Source organism: Acinonyx jubatus, chromosome X (assembly GCF_027475565.1).
Source record: "Acinonyx jubatus isolate Ajub_Pintada_27869175 chromosome X, VMU_Ajub_asm_v1.0, whole genome shotgun sequence".
Taxonomy (NCBI): domain Eukaryota; kingdom Metazoa; phylum Chordata; class Mammalia; order Carnivora; family Felidae; genus Acinonyx; species Acinonyx jubatus.
In genome coordinates, this window is record NC_069389.1 from 1,435,789 (window position 1) to 1,455,583 (window position 19,795).

Genomic DNA, 19,795 nt, shown 5'->3' on the forward strand with positions numbered 1-19,795 from the left:
ACCCACACGCACGGTTTCTACGCGTCACGGGTCCGCTAGGGAGGACAGCCAGAGTTTCTGAGCTTGTGCATTAAACTGGGTGCCGTGTGCAGGATCTGCGAGGGGCCCCCGACAGAGTGCAGACCAAGAAGGAATACGTCGGGGGGAGAAAACCTTCCCCAGGCGCCCCAGGAAGTGCATCAGAGTCCCTTGCTGGCCCAGTGGGATTGGATCCCCGATGTCAGGGGATGAAGTTCAGGCACGCCCCCCGTTTTGCAGACCTGAGTCAGTGTGCCTGTGCTGGTCCCTGTGCTTCCTGTAAGCCCATCCCCCCTCCCGCACCCCTGAACAGCCTTGCCAGGGAAGGAGAGCCATGACCGCCGACCCCTCCCCGCCTTGAAATGCACGGCCCAGCCCGGGGTCTGCCAGCCTCGGACCCAGCCGGCCCCGGGCCACCTGCTTCCCAATGCTTACACGGTCCCAGGCTCCTGGGTCACACGCCTGGCTTCGTCGGAAAGCCTCCGTCGCTTGGGGGCTCCTTGTGAGCCCCACTTTTCATGCCATTCCTAACCCGGTGCCTGTTGTCCCCATGCTATGCAATCCTGCACCGGAATACACATTTGGTCTTGATGTGCATGTATCAGGGACTTCTGGACCCCCGTCCTGCACTCAGGCGGGATCTCAGGGCCGTGGCTTTGTCCGGGGTGCGTGGTTGGTCCTTAAAGCAGAGATCAGGAGCCACCAGGGTTCTGCCTGTGGCTCAACACTGCTGTGTGTGCCGTCTCTGGAGGCCTCCGGAAGGGCATGGGGGGGGGGGTCTGTGGATCCCCTGGTCCCCTCGTGAGCCCGTGCACCTGTGGCCGCAGCCTTTGTGTGCAAAGCAACCTGCGAATCCAGCTCAGATGCTGCGGGGTGCCTCCAACTTTACAAAGTAGAGTTGACGTGACTTCACGGAAACGTTTCCGAGAGTACAGATCACCGGCCAGCCGAGGATGGGAGAGGCCATTCGGGAGACACAACCTGCAGGCGTGACCCGTGGGGAGAACCCCAGAGTGCGGCTGAGGCGTCAGGGGGTGCAGACGGTCAGGGACGGGGGCACGGGGAGCCGGGAGCTGGCCCGTGCACTTTCCTTTGTGTTGCAAGGGAAGAAATAAATGTTCTTGATCAAGGAAAGTGAGCAAAGATGGTCTGTTTACGGGAGACAAGAAGGCGCATGAGGCTGACGGGCTGGTTTTCACATTAGGGCACAGTTTCATTTAGAAACTTTTGGACGAGGGGGCCCTGGGGTTTGGGCCAGGCATGCAGGGGCGGGGGGGGGGGGCAGGGAAGGTCCCCTAGGGACCAAAGTCTCCTACGTGACCCGTGAAAAGAGTCCAACGATGTCTCCACGACTGATTCTCTTCGCCGAGCGCCTATCAGCCACGGGCCGGCCAGACCTTGGTGTGGACCCCCGGCCAATGACCACCGGCACGTCGGCGAACCGAAGAGAGTGTGGTTTCCTGAATGTATTTCACGTCTCCGGGCGAATCCTAGAGCGAGCTGGGACAGGTCCAGCGTTTTATACAGCAGCCTGCACATCTTTCTGAGTGTTTTTGGACCGTATTCTCTCTGGCTTGCCTCAATGGCCTAACATAAGCCAACAGCTTGCCTTTGAACGCTAAAACCTGTATGTATAAATATATATTTTATCATCGGAGGAAGCGTGCCCAAATCCTGCACAATGCAGTCGATTGCCTTTGGAGAGAATGGTTTGATCTTGCAGACCTGGGCCCGCCCCCCCCACCCCGGGGTCTCCAGGCCGTGGCAGGCAACGAAAGGCCACGAAGGGAAATCGGTGCTTTGCCCAGTAGCGGGACAGGACGTGAATGTTCAGAGAGGATTTGGCCTTGGCTGTTCCAGGCCTACACGGGTCCCTTCCCTGTCTGGGCTTGAAGACGTGCCTTCTTGTTGGTTACTCAGATCAGTTCCAACTCGACACGGGGCAACCCAGTGGTGACAGCCAAGGTTTCACGGAGACGCTTTTGTTAATTTAACTTGCTTTTCCTGGGACGCCCGGGTGGTGCAGTAGGTTAAGCATCCGACTTTTGCTCAGGTCACGATCTCACGGTTCATGAGTTCAACCCCTGCATCAGGCTCTGCACTGACAGGTCAGAGCCTGGAGCCTGCTTGGGATTCTGCGTCTCCCTCTGTCTCTACCCCTGCCCTGCTCGTGCTCTCTCTCCCTCTCTCTTTCTCTCTTTGTCAAAAATAAACACCGTGATGGTGGCCCCAGGACCCTGGTTGTATACTCTATATTGTCTCTGTTGGCATGTGTCTTTTTTTCATTTTATTTTGTTAAGTTTAATTATTTATTTTGAGAGAGACAGAGACAGGGTGAGCCGCGGAGGGGCAGACGGAGAGGGAGAGAATCCCAAGCAGGCTCCACACCATCAGCACAGAGCCCGACGAAGGCTCGAACTCCTGAACCTCGAGATCAGGAGCGGAGCCGAAACCAAGAGTCTGGCGCGTCACCAACTGAGCCAGCCAGGCGCCCCTGGGCTACGTCTCTTTGCGGCTTCGGGAACCCAGTGCAAAAGGGGCGGTGGGGAACACGCAGGCCTGGGGAAGCAGGGGCTCAGGCAGAAAATGCTGCCTCGATGACCCTCCTGGGGTGTTTCCTGTGTGTGAAAATAGTTCACGTGAAGGCGGTGCGTTTGAGGAGCACCGTCCTTCTCCCCCTTGTCCAAGCCGAGAGCTGGGGGGGGCCGGGGGGGGGCGCAGGACAGACTCACGTCTGGGCTTTGAACCCTGGGGCACAGTTCTGGAACCAATCCCGAGCCTCTAGATAATCATGTTCTAGTTCTGCAAAGGTGTGGATGTGGGTCAGACAGAGGTGGTCGCCTTCCACACGAAATCTAGCCTGGGGGCGGGGGTGCAAGGCAGACTTGGGGGGGTCCCTCGAGGGGTGCGTTAGAAAACGCATCCGGGCAAGCCTTTGGTGTTCTCCATCGTGTCCGGGGTGCGTCGATGTGCTCTTGGCGGGTCGTTTGGGGCTTTTTTTGTTTGTTGTTTTTTTTACGATGGCTGCCCCCCGGAGGGAGTCCCCGTCCGGCCGGTTGGCAAGGTCCCCCGTCCCTTGGTTTCCTGCGGGGGAGGGAAGGATGGTAGGGAGGGGCGCCGCGGTCATCAGCGGGAGGGGTTGGCCGCGACACAGACCCGGGATGAGGGTCTCCGTGGTGGACGCCGATGCCCAGGGAGCGCTGAGCGCTTTGCGCCTGTCGCACGGCTCCACCTAGTGGCCGCGCGGAGGACGTGGCCGCCCGCCTCTCAGGCCCGGTCCCCCGGGGGCTGTCGGAGGCCCTGTTGGAAGACCTGCGCCCGTCGCCCGCGCACCTGCTCTGGCTGGCTGTGCCCGGAGCGCACCGGCAGAGGCGGGAAGCCACGATGAGAACAATAATCATGGGCGTTCTGACATGTCCACGAGTGAACGGACACACGATCGCCATGGTTACGTTTCCCTTCTGCCTCCTTCCCTGCCTCCTTCCCTCCTTCCCTCCTTCCTTCCATCCTTCCTTCCTTCTTTCCTTCCGTCCATCCTTCCTTCCTTCTCTCTCTCCCTCCTTCCTTCCCCCCTCTCTCCTTTCCTCTTTCCTTCCTTCCTTCTTTCCTTCCGTCCATCCTTCTTTCTTTCTCTGCCTCCTTCCTTCCTCCCTCCCTCCTTCCTCCCTCCCTGCCTCCTTCCTTCCTTCCTTCCTTCCATCCTTCCTTCCTTCTATCTCTGCCTCCTTCCTTCCTCCCTCCCTCCTTCCCTCCCTCCCTCCTTCCCTCCTTCCTTCTTTCTTTCCTTCCTTCCTTCCTTCCTTCCTCCCTCCCTCCTTCCTTACCCCCCTCCTTCCCTCCTTCCTTCCTTCTTTCTTTCCTTCCTTCCATCTTCCTTCCTTCGTTCCTTCCTCCTTTCCCTGCTTCTGTCCTTCCTTCCTTCCTTCCTTCCTTCTTTCCTTCCATCCATCCTTCCTTCCTTCTCTCTCTCCCTCCTTCCTTCCCACCTCTGTCCTTTCCTCCTTCCTTCCTTCTTTCTTTCTTTCCTTCCTTCCATCTTTCCTTCCTTCCTTCTTTCCTTCCCTCCCTCCCTCCTTCCTTCCCCCCTCTCCTTCCCTCCTTCCTTCTTTCTTTCTTTCCTTCCTTCCTTCTGTCCATCCTTCCTCCCTCCCTCCTTCCTTCCCTCCCCTTCCTTCCTTCCTTCTCTGTCTCCCTCCTTCCTTACTCCCTGTCTCCTGCCCACCTTCCTTCCTTCTTTCTTTCCTTCCTTCCATCCATCTTCCTTCCTTACTTCCTTCCTTCCTTCCTTCCTTCCATCTTTCCTTCCATCCATCCTTCCTTCCTCCCTCCCTCCCTCTTTCCTTCCCCCCTCTCCTTCCCTCCTTCCTTCCTTCTTTATTTCCTTTCTTCCATCTTCCTTCCTTCCTTCCTTCCATCCTTCCTTCCTTCTCTGTCTCCCTCCTTCCTTACCCCCTGTCTCCTGCCCTCCTTCCTTCCTTCTTTCTTTCCTTCCTTCCATCCATCTTCCTTCCTTCCTTCCTTCCTTCCTTCCTCCCTCCCTCCCTCTTTCTGTCCTTCCTTCCATCCATTTTCCTTCCTTCCTTCCTCCCTCCCTCCCTCTTTCTGTCCTTCCCCCCCTCCCCTTCCTTCCTCAACGGCCCTCAGAGGACCTGCACTCACCCTCAGGACATCTCCAAATGGCTTGCTCTCTCGGAGGCTGCACCCGCATCCACCTGTCCACTCTCTGGAAGTCAGCTCCTGCCCTCGCTGTCCACACACCTTCTGTTTTCTGACACTCGGCTGGAATTGACGTCTTAGGACACACCCACTTCCCAGACAGATGGGGACCCCGTGATGGGAGGTTTCCCGAGGGCTCGTGCTGTGATCCTCACCCAGCTTTCCCGGCCCCACGGCGTCCTTCGCAACCCTGTGCTTCTGCGGGAGTGCGGGCCCTGCCCCTTGGGGGGCGCGGTCCTTCCTGTTTGTTCAGTTAGCCTGGGTGGGGGCGTGCTGTGTCCCCGCAGCGTCCCGTGCCCTCAGAACCCCCACTTTGCATTCTGCCCCTCGCCATGCAAAGTCGGGCCCTTGTCCCCCCCTGGCCAGTCTACTGGGGTCGCCTGCAGCCCGAGATACAGGCGAGTGCACGACTTTTCTGTGCGCTGTGCACGTGGGGAGGTGCACAGGGAAGGCGATCCCCGAGACGTCGGGTTTGCAGCGAGGAAGGGGTCGGGACGGATCACACAGATATGATGTCGACGGCAGGGGAACATAGGCCCGTCCACGGACACCAGAACGGGGCAAAACCCAGCCCCTGAGTCGGGAGGTTGTCCTAGGGGCCTGGAAAGACACGGTGGCCGTTGCCAGGACGCTGGTTCAGCCATCCCCTGCCTCTTTTTTTTTTTTAATTTTTTTTTTAACGTTTATTTATCTTTGAGACAGAGAGAGACACAGCATGAACGGGGGAGAGGCAGAGAAAGAGGGAGACACAGAATTGGAAGCAGGCTCCAGGCTCTGAGCCATCAGCCCAGAGCCCGACATGGGGCTCAAACTCACGGACCGCGAGATCGTGACCTGAGCTGAAGTCGGACGCTTAACCGACTGAGCCACCCAGGCGCCCCATCCCCTGCCTCTTAGAAGTGCCCGTCGGGCAGGCCTTTCCAGAAGCAGGCCCTGAGACCTGCACTGGGGTGCAAGGAGGTCAGGCGGGCCATCGATGGGGCCGGGACCTCATGCGGAAACAGGGTCTTTGCAGATGTGAGGAAGTGAAGGATCTGAGGTGAGCTCAGCTGGAATCGGGCTGAATGCAAAGGCAGGTGTGCTTCTAAGGGACCCAAGAGGAGAGACACAGACAAGACGAGAACCATGTGAAGGCAGACACACAGATGGGAGGGACGCGGCCACAAGCCCAGAGCCGCCTGGAGGCCCAGAAGCTGGAAGAGGCAGGAAGGACCCTCCCCTGGAGCCTCTGGAGGGAGCACAGCCCTGCCTGGATCTCGGTGGCCCTGCCCTGCTGGCTTCGTTTTAAAAACACTGAAAGGACACCGGTCTCTTGCTCAGTGCACAGCAAATGCTACCTTGCTCACATGCAAGGAATATTGACCTGCGAAGGTGAGAGCTCTCCAAGGGGCCCAGACACCTCGGGAAGCCAGCGAGAAAATGTTGTTGCAAAATAGAAACCTGTTGGGGCGCCGGGGTGGCTCAGTCGGTTGGGTGTCCAACTTCGGCTCAGGTCGTGCTCTCACCGTTCATGGGTTCGAGCCCCGCGTGGGGCTCTGGGCTGACAGCTGGGAGCCCGGAGCCTGCTTTGGATTCTGTGTCTCCCTCTCTCTCTGCCCCTCCCCAGCTCATGCGCTCTCTCTCTCTCTCTCTCTCTCTCTCTCTCAAAGTAAACAAACATTAAAAAAAAGAAGAAGAAAACAGAAACCTGTCCAGCTGTGTATCTCGGACCGTAGCCGACCCCCCTCCTCTCTGGACCTGTGCATTTTCCCCAGCTGGTCTGCAACAATTTAGGAAGATAACTCTCTCCAGGACACCTTCTTTAAATATTTAATTGGTTTTCTGAACAAACAGGACAATCTGCTACTTGGAAAGAAAATAAAAAGGAGAAGCTGATTCTCCATGCACGTATGTCTCTCATAAATACTTTCCCGGGGGCAGGTAATGTTCCCTTTTATATTAAACATATAAAGAAAACCTCGGCTTCCCATTAGCTTCTGGAAATTCCGTAGTGGTTTCCATTATATTAAAAACACAGACTTTGAAGAGACACGTGCAGGGATCAAGACAGGGATCTGTGGTTTAGTTTGCCAGTGGCCAGACTACATTGATTGAATTTTATTTTTATTTTATTCTTCTTCTTATTTTTTTTTTTTAATTTTAGAGAGGGTGTGTGAGCAGGGGAGGGGCAGGGGAGGGGGTCTTAAGCAGGCTTCATGCTCAGTATGGAGCCCAGCTCAGGACTCAAACCCACAAACTGTGAGCTCATGACCTGAGCTGAAATCAAGAGTTGGTCAGTCACCTGACTGAGACACCCAGATGCCCCGAATTTTCTTTTCTTTTATTTTTAGTTTTTTTTAATTTTTTTAATTTTTATTTATTTTTGAGAGAGAGAGAGAGAGAGAGAGAGAGAGCGCCAATGGGGGAGGGGCAGAGAGAGAGGGAGACCCAGAATCCGAGGCAGGCTCCAGGCTCCAAGCTCTCAGCACAGAGCCTGACGCGGGGCTCGAACCCACACCCGCAAACCGTGAGACAATGACCTAAGCTAAAGTCAGATGCTTAACAGACCGAGCCACCCAGACGTCCCTTCTATATTTAACTTTTTAAAAAATATTTTTAATGTTTATTTTTGAGGGAGAAAGAGAGACAGAGCACGAGCGGGGAAGGGGCAGAGAGAGGGGGAGACACAGAATCCGAAGCAGGCTCCAGGCTCTGAGTTGTCAGCACAGAGCCCGACGTGGGGCTCGAACCCACACCGGCAAACCGTGAGACAATGACCTAAGCTAAAGTCAGAGGCTTAACAGACCGAGCCACCCAGACGTCCCTTCTATATTTAACTTTTTAAAAAATATTTTTAATGTTTATTTTTGAGAGAGAGGGAGAGAGAGACACACACACAGAGCGTGAGCAGGGGAAGGGCAGAGAGAGGGGGAGACGCAGAATCGGAAGCAGGCTCCAGGCTCCGAGCCATCAGCACAGAGCCCGACGTGAGGCTCGAACCCACGAACCGTGAGATCATGACCTGAGCCGAAGTCGGACGCCCCACCGACTGAGCTAGTCAAGTGCCCCATGAATTTTATCTTTAAGGTAGTTAAGTAACATATTAAGTAAGTAGTGAAATCCGTATTCAGCACTGGCTTTGGGCCCTCGAGGGTGTAGCCCGCTGGGAAGGGAACACAGCTAAACAGGGCACCTGTCCCAGGGACAGCTCACACAAGGGAGACTTTGCAGAAGGCCCACGTGCCATCCGTCGGGAACGAGGCTGTGGCTGTGACCTTTCCAGGATAAGCACATATGGAGGACACTGGACAACAAGGACCACACACCCAGTTAGACGATTTAAGGATCCGCTTGTTGGCTGAGACTCTGTGCCCCACAAGGCAGGCTCTGAAAGGGAAGGCGTGCTTTCTCCCTCACTTGGGTTTCGGACCCTCATTCTTTCTCTGACAGCCACTTGCATAGGAACAACTTCAGATTTGCTCTCAGACAATTAGTGAGTTAATCTCACCCCTGTTATTTGCGGTCCATAAATTAATAAATACTGATAGATGTTTGGATAGATAGATAAACAAAATTGATAGGTGGGTAGATAGATAGATAGATAGATCAGTGTTGGACTGCCATGGTTTGTCTGTCCCCACCAGTATCTTGTTGGCCTCTCATGGTTGGTTATGAGCGAAGAATCCTGTAGCTGAAATGAGCCCCCCCCCCCACTGTATTCATTTGTAAGCATTCGTTTATTTTTGTTTTTCCATTTATTTATTTATTCTTAAGAGAGACGGACAGAGAGAAAGGGAGACACAGAATCCCAAGCAGGTTCCGCACTGTCAGTCAGAGCCTGACGTGGGGCTCGATCTCAGGAACCGTGAGATCACGAACTGACCCAAAATCAAGAGTCGACACTGAACCGACTGAGCCGCCCAGACGCCCGGTCCCTTGGAAGCATTTGAACGACCAATCACATCTTTGAGTTGGCCAAACGTCTCAGCTTCTGGGAAGGTGGGAGAGCCCAGGGGAAACAATGTTGGAAGGACGCCCTGGGGTATCTCAGGATGAAGGGCGTGGTGAACTCAAGGGGTGAAACCGGAAACAGCTTCCATGAGGAGGTGTCTCCTGGGCGTGACCGGAAGAGTCCCCTCGAATTCACCGCGTATGCCCCTCGGGTCCCCATGAGACCGTGCAGCATGCCCAGACCTGGGGGAGGCAACCTCCCTCCCGGCTGCTTGGAGAGTCTGGAGGTCAGACTTGCGAGCTCAACAGATAGGACAGTCAACTCCTAACCAGATGGAACCCCGCACAGCCCAGCCTTGGGGATGCGGCTTAAAACGCTTAAAATGATGGGAATGTATGATCTCGAATTTCCGGAGGCCAGAAGGATGGGCCGGGTTTTACGAGGTTAAAATCCGCGTGTTCAGGGCGCCATTGCTGGTGAAGACAGGATTCCATGCCTTGTGTGGGGTCCAGAAGCCACCCGCCTTCCTTGGCTGGCGGATCCTTCTGCCGTCTTCACAGTGCACTGGGGAGACTGGGGTGAGGACTGGGGGCCTCCTGTGCAGCAAGGGCACCGTCCGCATAGGAAGGGAAAGGCTCGCTCAGTATCTACAGTAGGATCCCGATGGAGAGGCTCCCCTTAGGATGCTGGCTGCCAGCGGTATCACGGGATTCCTCCCACGGGCAAATCAGAGTGGGATCTTCTTTTTCCATCCACCATTTTACTTGTTTGGTTTTCCTGGTTGTCTGCAGGGAGCAGAGACCGCTTTCGTGATGGGAAAGCGAACTTTGGACTTGAAGGCTACAGGGAAGCATGTTACCAATGAGGATGTGACCAATGGGCTGCGTCACAGCCCAAGCCAGGGGCAGGGAGATGGAGAGACGGGCATCTGGGGGCAGGAGGGAGCTCCCGGGGACTGCCCGTGGCCTTGCTCTGCTCACCTTTGACCCCCCTACACGGCACACTCTGGGGCCGTCCCCCGCGAAGATGCCTTTCCTCCCACCCCCCTTAATTAGGTTGAACAAGTTCTTTGCATCAACCTTAGCAGTTGTGTTATTGTGATAAAGATTTCACTTATTCAGTCTACGACAGGTGTCTGAAACTCTGTCCATGGACTCCTGCAAATCATCTCTGCCACCTCCTTGATGAGCTCTGCTCTGAATCGGCGTTCAGGACCCCCAGAGCGGGACCCCCAAAGGCTGGGGGACCAAGTAGGTGTGGCAGGTGCCGACGAGGGATGATGTCATCAGATGACGTCCAGCGGTGGCCCGGAGAAGTGGCCCAGGTGCGTTCCTTGAGGAAGGGACAGAGTTTCAGCTTCAGCAAACGGAACAGAAGTGACCTGGGGCGTGGATAGAAGCCGAGAGTCATCTATCTGTGTGTGTTTGTCCAGCTGCTTCTCCGCCGTGAGGGCGTGACAGCAGGACCTGTCCGTGGGAATGCCAGCAGCATTCATCACAGACCAGGAGATCATTCAAGACCTCGAATCGCCTCACAGGGTGTTGCGGGTGAACTGCGGGAGCCAAGCCTTCCGAGACTTTCGTCCTGATTACGACTGTTTGAAGGTATTTATCAGACACAGACAAGGACAAAGTGGGTGTTACTCTCCAGGCGAGACGCTCGTGGCATCTCCAACTGCATGATTGTTTTGAAGGCAGAAGCAGGATTCAGAGGTTTCCTTGGTGATGTGTCCAAAGTCTGTGCTTGCAACCAGGATATCCTGGTGGTGAGCCTGCCTCAGTTTACCTTCCTGACCCCCCTGCATGAATTTCACAGCCTGCAAGCTCCTGCACCAACCTTCCTTTCTTGGGGAACTGGTTTCTGCTTGGTGCCATCTAAAGACTTCCCAGCGCCTCCTTTCCTAGGTCTGAAATGAAGGAGACAGGCTTCCTCAGCCTCTCTGCTGTGTTGGGAGACAGCCCATCCTGGGTGTGAGGTGAGTGACCCACCTGCAGGCACCATTTCTGCTGGGTCCAGCTGGTCTGCTTCGGACTGTTGTGCTTTCTAAGTGACAGGAAAGAGTACACAGCAACAAGCACAGGGATGGGTGGCTGCGTGGATGAATGGATGTTTGGCTGGATGGATGGGGGAGGATGGGTGGATAGATAGGTAGGTAGATAGATGATAGATGGATAGATAGATATGATGGGTGGGTGGGTGGGTGGATGGGTGGATGGATGGATACAAAGATGGATAGATAGATAGATAGATAGATAGATAGATATGATGGGTGGACGCATGGATGGATGGATGGAAAGATGGATGGATGGATAGATAGACACATAGATAGACAGACATGATGGATGGATGGGTAGATGGATAGATGGATAGATAGATAGATATGATGGATGGATAGATAGATAGATAGATAGATAGACAGATATGATGGGTGGGTGGGTGGATGGGTGGATGGATGGATGGAAAGATGGATAGATAGATAGATAGATAGATAGATAGATAGATATGATGGGTGGGTGGGTGGGTGGATGGGTGGATGGATGGATGGAAAGATGGATGGATAGATAGATAGATATGATGGGTGGACAGATGGATGGATGGATGGATGGAAAAATGGATGGATGGATGGATAGATAGATACATAGATAGACAGACATGATGGATAGATAGGTAGATGGATGCATAGATAGATAGTAGATAGATAGACAGATAGATAGACATGATGGATGGATGGATGGATAGATGGATGGATGGATGTTTGAGTAGATAAGTCTGCGGGTAGATGGATGGATGTTTGAATTGCTACATGTTTGAGTGGATGGATGGATGGATGTTTGAGACTGTCTGGAGAGCTGGGTGGGTTGGTGAATACATGGAGAGATGGATGGATGGATAGATAGATAGATAGATAGATAGATAAACATGATGGATGGATGGGTAGATGGAAGGATGGATAGGTAGATAGATAGATAGATAGATAGATAGATAGATAGATAGATACATAGATAGATATGACGAATGGATGGATGGATAGATATGATGGATGAATGCATGGATGGATGGATGGATGGATGGATGTTTGAGACTGTCTGGAGAGCTGGGTGGGTTGGTGAATACATGGAGAGGTGGATGGATGGATGGATGGATGGATGGATGTTTGAGTGGATGCATGGATAGACACATAGAGCAAGGTACCTTTACGAAAAACACAACTAGGGCTTCCTGTCTGGGTCAGAAAGGGAGAGTTACATCCCCAGCCCTCTGTCATTTGAGTCAGTGGGCCCTCCTCCCAGTGTCCTGGAGTCCAGAGAAAATCCCAACGTAGACGAAGAGTTGCCCTGGGCATTGAGTGCAGCTGCCTTGTCTGCACCATGACCTTTCCCAAATCCTCACACGGCCCTGGGTCTCCCCTCCCTCCTTTACCAACCAGCATCTCCAAAGCTTCTCCTTCACTGTGATGTGGGGTTCTCCAGCACCCAGCTGGGAAAACCAAGCTTGTCAGGGCCATGCTGGACACCCCAGAGCTGGCTCAGCTTCCTCTGTTGGGGCTGTTTGTGGGAACCCCCACTCCACAAATTCCTTCCCTCGTCATTGTGTTTTCTCCTTCTTTCCCAGTGAGCCGCCTGGTCAGCAGAGGCCCTCCCTGACACAGGAGCCCTTGTCTGGGGCCTGCTGAGTACGTGCTGTCTCCTGAGTGGGAGCCCAGCCGGGCACAGATGACTGCAGGGCATTCTTTCGAAAGTCACTCGAATTCCTGGTCCTTTTCATCCTGTCTGCAAGCATATTCACGCACTCCCTCTGCCCCATTGTACACACCCCTCATTGCCCTTATGACGGCCCCGGTGGGAAGGCTCTCTATCTGCCCACGGGGTAGCAGGAGACACGCCTCCCTGGACAGCACCGGTCAGGGGGTTCGGTGTGACCTAGCAGCCAGATAATTGATGGTTGGGGCCACAGCCAGCTGATTCTTGGAGTGACTGCTGGGAAAGCTGAGGTCGACCTAAGTCAGGAAGGACGACAGCACAGTTGGGGAATGGATGCGATGGTCCTGCCCCAGTGGGTGGCATCTTCATGGCCTGGTTCTCCTGGAGCACTCTGGTTCTTCTCCCTTTCTTGGTGCACAATGCGATGTACTTGCCCCCGGCTGGTCTCCAGGGCATCACCCCACACCACACTGAGAAAGACACTACATGGGGGCACCCGGGTGGCTCAGTTGGTTAAGCATCCAACTCTTGATGTGAACTCAGCGCTTGATCTCAGGGTTGTGAGTTCCAAGCCCATGTTGGGCTTTGTGCTGGGCATGAAACCTACTTAAAAAGGGAGAGATGGAGATGGAGAGAGAGAGAGAGAGAGAGAGAGGGAGAGATGCTACATGGCCCAAGAAGGAGACTCAGGAATTTTGGGCCTACGTGTGTTCTTTTCCCCAATGGTGGCCAACGTTGAAAGAAACATAATAAGACCAGTAGGGTTAATGGGCAGTAAGGACTTCCCTGCACAGGTGGTTGTAGAAATCATGGCCCCGTTATTGGATTTGTCTCCCTTTCTGCCTTATAGTGTCACCCGTGATGATGCATCATCTGTTGACCTGATTGTAAAAGTGTGGTAACATGTAAATTGCTAACCATGGGGCCTTTCCCGTTACGGTTTCCCGTTAAAGAAACCAGCCTTTCTTCAGGCTAACTGCAAACCTGGGGTACCTGTCTCCACCTGCCCGTCAAGTACTTTGGGTTTGCACATTAGCGAGATCTTTAAATTCCGCAAGAAAAATACACTGTCCCATCTGTTGATGGTCCGATGTGTTCAGTCCTCATAATACAAACAAAAAAAAAGAAAGAAAGACCAAAAGAAAGAATGAGAAAGAAAGAAAGAAAGAAAGAAAGAAAGAGAAAGAAAGAAAGAAAGAGAAAGAAAGGAAGGAAGAAACAGAAGGAAAGAAAGAAAGAGAAAGAGAAAGAAAGGAAGAAAGAAAGAAGGAAAGAAGGAAGGAAGGAGGAAAGGAAGGAAGAAAGAAGGAAGGAAAGAAGGAAAGAAGGAAGGAAGGAGGGAAGGAAGGAAGGAAAGAAGAAAGAAAGAAAGAGAAAGAAAAAAGAAAGAAAGAGAAAGAAAGGAAGAAAGAAGGAAAGAAGGGAAGGAAGGAAGGAAGGAAGGAAATAGAAAGAAAGAAAGGAAGAAAGAAAGAAAAGAAGAAAGAGAAAGAAAGAAAGAAAGAGAAAGGAAGGAAGGAAGAGAAGGAAAGAAAGAAAGAGAAAGAGAAAGAAAGGAAGAAAGAAAGAAGGAAAGAAGGAAGGAAGGAGGGAAGGAAGGAAGGAAGAAAGGAAAGAAGAAAGAAAGAAAGAGAAAGAAAGAAAGAAAGAAAGAAAGAAAGAGAAAGAAAGGAAGAAAGAAGGAAAGAAGGGAAGGAAGGAAGGAAGGAAGGAAATAGAAAGAAAGAAAGGAAGAAAGAAAGAAAGGAAGAAAGAGAAAGAAAGGAAGAAAGAAGGGAAGGAAGGAAGAAAGAAAGAGAAAGAAAGGAAGAAAGAAAAAGGAAGAAAGAAGGGAAGGAAGGAAGAAAGAAAGAAAGAGAAAGAAAGAAAGAAAGGGAAAGAAAGAAAGAGAAAGAAAGAAAGAAAGAAAGAAGGAAAGAAGGAAGGAAGAAGGGAAGGAAGGAAGGAAGGAAGGAAAGAAGAAAGAAAGAAAGAGAAAGAAAGAAAGAAAGAGAGAAAGAAAGGAAGAAGGAAGGAAGAAGGGAAGGAAGGAAGGAAGGAAGGAAGGAAGGGAGGAAGGAAGCCGTCCATGGCCAGTCTCGGCCTCAGCTGGGCTCTTGCTTTCCACCTGCTGGACATCAGTCCCCATCCGTCTGCCCGAGGGTTTATTGGGGAAGTCGTGGGAGGTGGGGGGGGGGGTTCCTGACCCCACCAAACTTGACCGCCCTGACCTTCGTCCTGAGCAGCCGTGGCCTCCTGGACCGTGTTTAGGTCCTGACTTTCTGGAGGTTTCCAGACACGGGAGCCCGTCGGATTGGGGAGAGAGCCCTGAGGAATTCGAATCACTTCTCTCCGGGGCCGAGGGGTAAGGACGCATCCCGTGGCATCCGCCAGGGTGTGCGGGCTCCAGCTAGACGCGTAGACGGCTTTCCTTTGCCCCGCGACCCTTGTCTCCGCCTGTTTCAAAAAAGATACATTGCAAAGAAAGCAGAGTTCAGAGTATACGTTTGCTGCCCCCGTAGAACGTTTCTCTCCCGTTGCCTTTTTCTTTAGCGCGTCTGTGCGTTTTGTTCTTTTAATTCTTCTTCTTCTTCTTGTTTTTTTTTTTTTGCAAGACCTGCTCTCCGGAAGAACAGCACGTCCCTGTGTGTGGTTCAAGAGGCCGGGCTCAGGGGACAGCCCACAACATCTCCATGGGGAAGGAGAAAACAAAAACGGAGGAAGCCAGGGCGGGAGAGCTGAGCCAGAGGGGGGCCCAGCGGGGACACATCTGGGGCGTGACTTGGGTCACTTTGCTGCCTGACCTGTGCGTGGAGCTCACAAGCCCAGCCTGCACCGCCCGCCCGTGTGGCTCCGAGCCCCTAGAGGAGGAAGCTGGTCCTATAGTCTGGCACCCTTGTCACCCCCCCCACCCGCTCCTTCCCCCCCCCGCCCCGGGGCTGCTGGACAAAAAGGGAAGAACACGGGTTTTCTCGGAAAAAACTGCTCAGAGATGTTGGGATTCGCACAAGGACTTCTGTGCCCACGGGAGGTGCCCGAGGCCGTGGGCTGGTAGGTCCCCACGGGGAGGCGACGAGACCGCCCTCTGCGACCACACACGCCAACCCCGAACTCACCTGAGCCTCGGATCCACCGGCTACAGATGGGAGCGACCCGGGACCGCCTCCTCGGGCCGCATGAGCTCTGAGCTGCGGGAAGCATGTTACTCACTAGGTCACGGGTTCACTGGCACAGGATGCAACCGAGGACCAGCCAGAGGACCAGGGGCACAGGACAGAGTGAGAGTTTGCACACGCTTCCCAGGTGCACCTGTGTCCTCCCCATCAGGTCGTCACCGTTTCGGCAGCACCCACATATCCGTGCAATAAATACCTTTTATTCTATTTCTGCAAAACCATTCAGGACTCTGTTGTCGGGTCGGAGAAACGTTGACGGATGGGGTGGGGACTCCTCGGAATGAGCGAAAGCTACACGGGACTGCTCCCGCCCGCCTGCACACCGTCCCGCACAAAAGGATCCAACACGGGAAGGAAAATACATGGGCGTGGTTTTTCCCTTGTGTCTGGTGTCTGTTTGCCAGGACCACAAACTGGAGGGTGCGGGGGCGGAGGGGTGCGATCTCAAGACAACAGAAACGTATTCCCGCTGAGCGCGGGCGATCAGAAGTGTGAAACCAAGAGTGTCTGCAGGGCTGATGCGCTCTGGAGGTTCCTGGGGAGCGTATGTCCTCACTGCAGGCCCTGCTGTATTCGTGTGGCCTCAGAAGCCACCTGTGTTTTCATTTTCCTGGAGCACCTATGACCTCCGCCCCCTAAGTCAAGGCCCTGCTGCAGAGAAAACAGCACCCACAGGCGACACAAATACATAGGAGAGGGCACTTATTATAGGAATCGGCTCACGTGATTATGGAGGGACACAGGTGCTCCCACCTGCACCTGTAACATGGACAAGGGACAAAGCCAAGGTGTTATCTGGCCTGAGTCCAAAGGCCTCAGAACCAGGACCTTCGCGCCCAAGTGTGGGACAGGACAGAGGTCTCTGCTGCAGCAGAGAGAGGAGAGAGAGAGTGCAAGCAAGTCCTGGGTCCTCCATTGTTCTTAGATTCCATGCTGTCACTCAACTGATTAGGCGTGGCCCACCCATGCCAAGGAGGGCCATCTGGTTGAGTCAGTGCACCATCCAGAGATGAAGGGATCCCCAGACCCTGGCTGAGGGGCAGGCAGGGCTTCAGGAGGCTCCCCGCAATCCCGGGCCCCGCCCTGGCCCTCACTCAACATGGGCCTCTTTCTTTTGTCTTCTGCTCTCTTGAAGCATCACAGCAAACCACCTGATATTCCCAAAGTGCCTTTCGGGACCCATTTTCTCCAAAGGAACACTTACGACATCAGTTCCACAGCTTTTTTACATCCAAGGTGTGCATTTTTTCATGTTTATTTATCGTTTTTATTATTATTTTTTTTTAATTTTAAATGCCTTATTTATTTTTGAGACAGAGAGAGAGCGCAAGCAGAGAGAGAGACGGATGGAGACAGAGGGAGAGAGAGTGGGAGAGGGGCAGAGGCAGGGAGAGATCCTGAGCAGAGAATCCCGAGCAGGCTCTGAGCTGTCAGTGCAGAGCCTGATGCAGGGATCAAACCCACGAACCGTGAGATCATGACCTGAGCTGAATTCAAGAGTCAGACACTTAGCCGACTGAGACACCCAGGCGCCCCGACATTTGTTATTATTATTATTATTTTATCATTATTCTTATTAAGGAATAGATTATCCTTGTATGTTAGGAGAAAACAAGCCAGAAACGGAGCTGTTTGAATGGTTTGCTTTTGCTTATGAGACCAAGGCTGTTGACCTTGATAAGCTCGCGTGCGGCTGAAAAAAAGCACAATCCACGGAAACCGCGGGCGCCGAGGACTTGAGGAAGCTTTCACAAGTAATGGTTTTAGTTTGACTTTTTGGGGGAAAACAGCAGCATTGTCCGAATCACGACAAGAAATAACCGCTTTTTTCGTAGTCCTCTATTTCCAAGAGTTACGTTTTCGTGATGCAACCAAGCTGAAGGCTCAGCCCCAGCAGAAGGGGTTTCCCACTGCCGTCCTGAGACACGTGTAACTTCTTTGCTCAGTCTCCGCCCCGGGCCCCCAGACTTTCTTCCAGCCGTCCACACCCCGCTGTCTGCACTGCGTGCTGATTTTTACGGCTTGTGTCCGGAGACCCGGGCTGTGCTGGCTTCTGGGCTGCGTTGACCGACCTGAGGGAGTGAGTCAGGGCAGAAGACCCTGCTGTGGGTTATACACGGTCTCCCCTGCTTTGGACTCCAGCCGAACTCACAACGGGACCTTGTCTGGAAACAGGGTCTTTGCAGATGTGGGAAAGTGAAGGATCGGAGATGAGCCGATCCTGGTTGAGGGTGGGTCTGAACCCCATGACAGGTGTCCTTCTAAGAGACACAAGAGGAGACACAGACACAGACACGGAGGAGAAGCCACGTGAAGGCGGAGGCAGAACGGGAGGGACGCGGCCACAGTCCAGGGACGCCTGGAGCCCCAGAAGCTGGAAGAGGCAGGAAGGACCCTCCCCTGGAGCCTCTGGAGGGAGCACAGCCCTGCCCGGATCTCAGGGGTCCTGTCCCTCCAGGATCTGAGTGGCCCTGCCCCCCCTGGATCTCAGTGGCCCTGCCCTGCCTGAGTCTCAGTGGCCCTGCCCTGCCTGGATCTCAGTCGCCCTGCCCTGCTTGGACCTCAGTGGCTCTGCCCTGCCTGGGTCTCAGGGTTCCTGCCCGTCCTGGATCTCAGTGGTCCTGCCCCCCCTGGATCTCAGCAACCCTGACCCCCCTGGATCTCAGCAGCCCTTCCCTTCCTGGATCTGAGCGGCTTTGCCCTGCCTGGATCTCAGATGTCTGGTGTCCACGGCTGGGGGAACTTGAATTCTTGTTGTTCTAAGCCCCCAGTTTGGTGATATTTTGTCACGGCTGCTCAAGGAAGTTCATTCACAATCCTGCTCTCTTCCCCGGGTCCTCAGGCTGCTGCAAATGCAGCCCAGCGTTGGCCACAGTCCCTGACCCCACGTGCCGTCCCCTGCAGCCGCTCCGGCCCAGGCTTCCCCAGCTCCAGGAAGCAGCCGGCCCCGCCTGTCATCTGGTGCTCTTGGCTGAGTTCCCTCGATCTCCCGTCCCCGCCCTGGGGTCACTGACAGAACCACACCCTTCCTGCCACCTGGCCTGGCCCCTTCTCTCTCCCAGGGACCGCTTCTGGTTGTTCACGCATTCTCCGGTGTGGGGTGGTTTCGATGGGGACCCTAGAAACAGGCCAGAGATGACTCAAAGCCACGGACGCTTGTCTCCTTGCTCGAGAATTCCTGGAACGATAACACGGTGACTCTTACCCCGAGATACGAAGACTGTGTTTTAAATCTTTTAGTGTTTATTCACTTTTGAGAGAGAGAAAGAGAGATAGAGTGCAAGCGGGGGAGGGGCAGAGACCGAGGGAGACCCAGAATCCGAAACAGGCTCCAGGCTCCGAGCCATCAGCACAGAGCCCGACGCGGGGCTCGAACTCGCAAACACACACGCCCAGCCCACAAGTCAACGGTCGTGGGTCAGTTTTCCCTGCAATAAAGATGCGAATTTCCTCCAAAGACCCAAAAAGCACCGTCACCCCAGTTGACTTTGTCACTGCAATAAAAAACAGGGACACGTGGCTCACGTGTGAGTTAAATGTTTACCGAATCCTGTTGGGTTTTTTTTTTTTCTCTCTGCCCATCACTGGCCACCATGAGCCAACTCGGGGAACGCTGCTGAAATCTGGGAAGAATGTCTGTGCCCCAGACCAGCTCAGTTGACCTCGACCTCCAGCCAGAAGTAAGTAGAAGTCACGTGTAGGAGAAGCAGCTCCCACGCAGACAGTGGTCATCTTGTCTTTCTGCCTCCCCCCCCAAAACCAAAGGGATTGCAAACCCCTTGGGGACGTTATTGGGCGCCCTAGAGGTGATAAGAACACTGCGGGGGTCTTGGCAAATACTTAAGAAGGTCAGTCTTTTGGGGCACAGAGATGATGCCCGAGGAACTCCTGTGTGGGCACGAGTCACGGCCGATGTGTGGCTCAGCCAGGACAGCTCAGCTGGGCCCCACGAACCCGCCCAGACGTGAGCATGTGGCGGCCAGGCAAGACAGCAGGACAGGAAGCTCAGTGAGAAGGGTCGGGGTCACTTGGCCTGCATTGCACTGACTGACGCGAGGGACGGCATGACCATAGACGGGACCGCTGGCCTCCTGGACCCCCCCTGTCCATTGCAGAAGCTGCATTTGCATTTGTTTGCAAAGCATAGTGCCCTTTGGCTTTGGTCGCGCTCTGTTCTCTGTGGCACAGCACCCAGCCTGTCCCTGCAGGGAGCAAGCGGGTGCGCTGGCTTGATCTGGGGCAAGCAGGTGGCTTGCCGAGTCCACGGAGGGTGC

The 19,795-nt window shown here is 54.0% G+C and overlaps 1 long non-coding RNA gene across 1 annotated transcript; it reads left to right on the top strand.

Annotated features, from left to right (window-relative positions):
• Positions 1-8,491: 8,491 nt before the first annotated feature.
• LOC128311499 (uncharacterized) lies at positions 8,492-15,225 on the top strand. Its single transcript, XR_008289947.1, has 4 exons — positions 8,492-8,712; positions 9,797-10,640; positions 14,592-14,710; positions 14,961-15,225. It is a non-coding gene; the product is annotated as an uncharacterized LOC128311499 (long non-coding RNA).
• Positions 15,226-19,795: the final 4,570 nt, after the last annotated feature.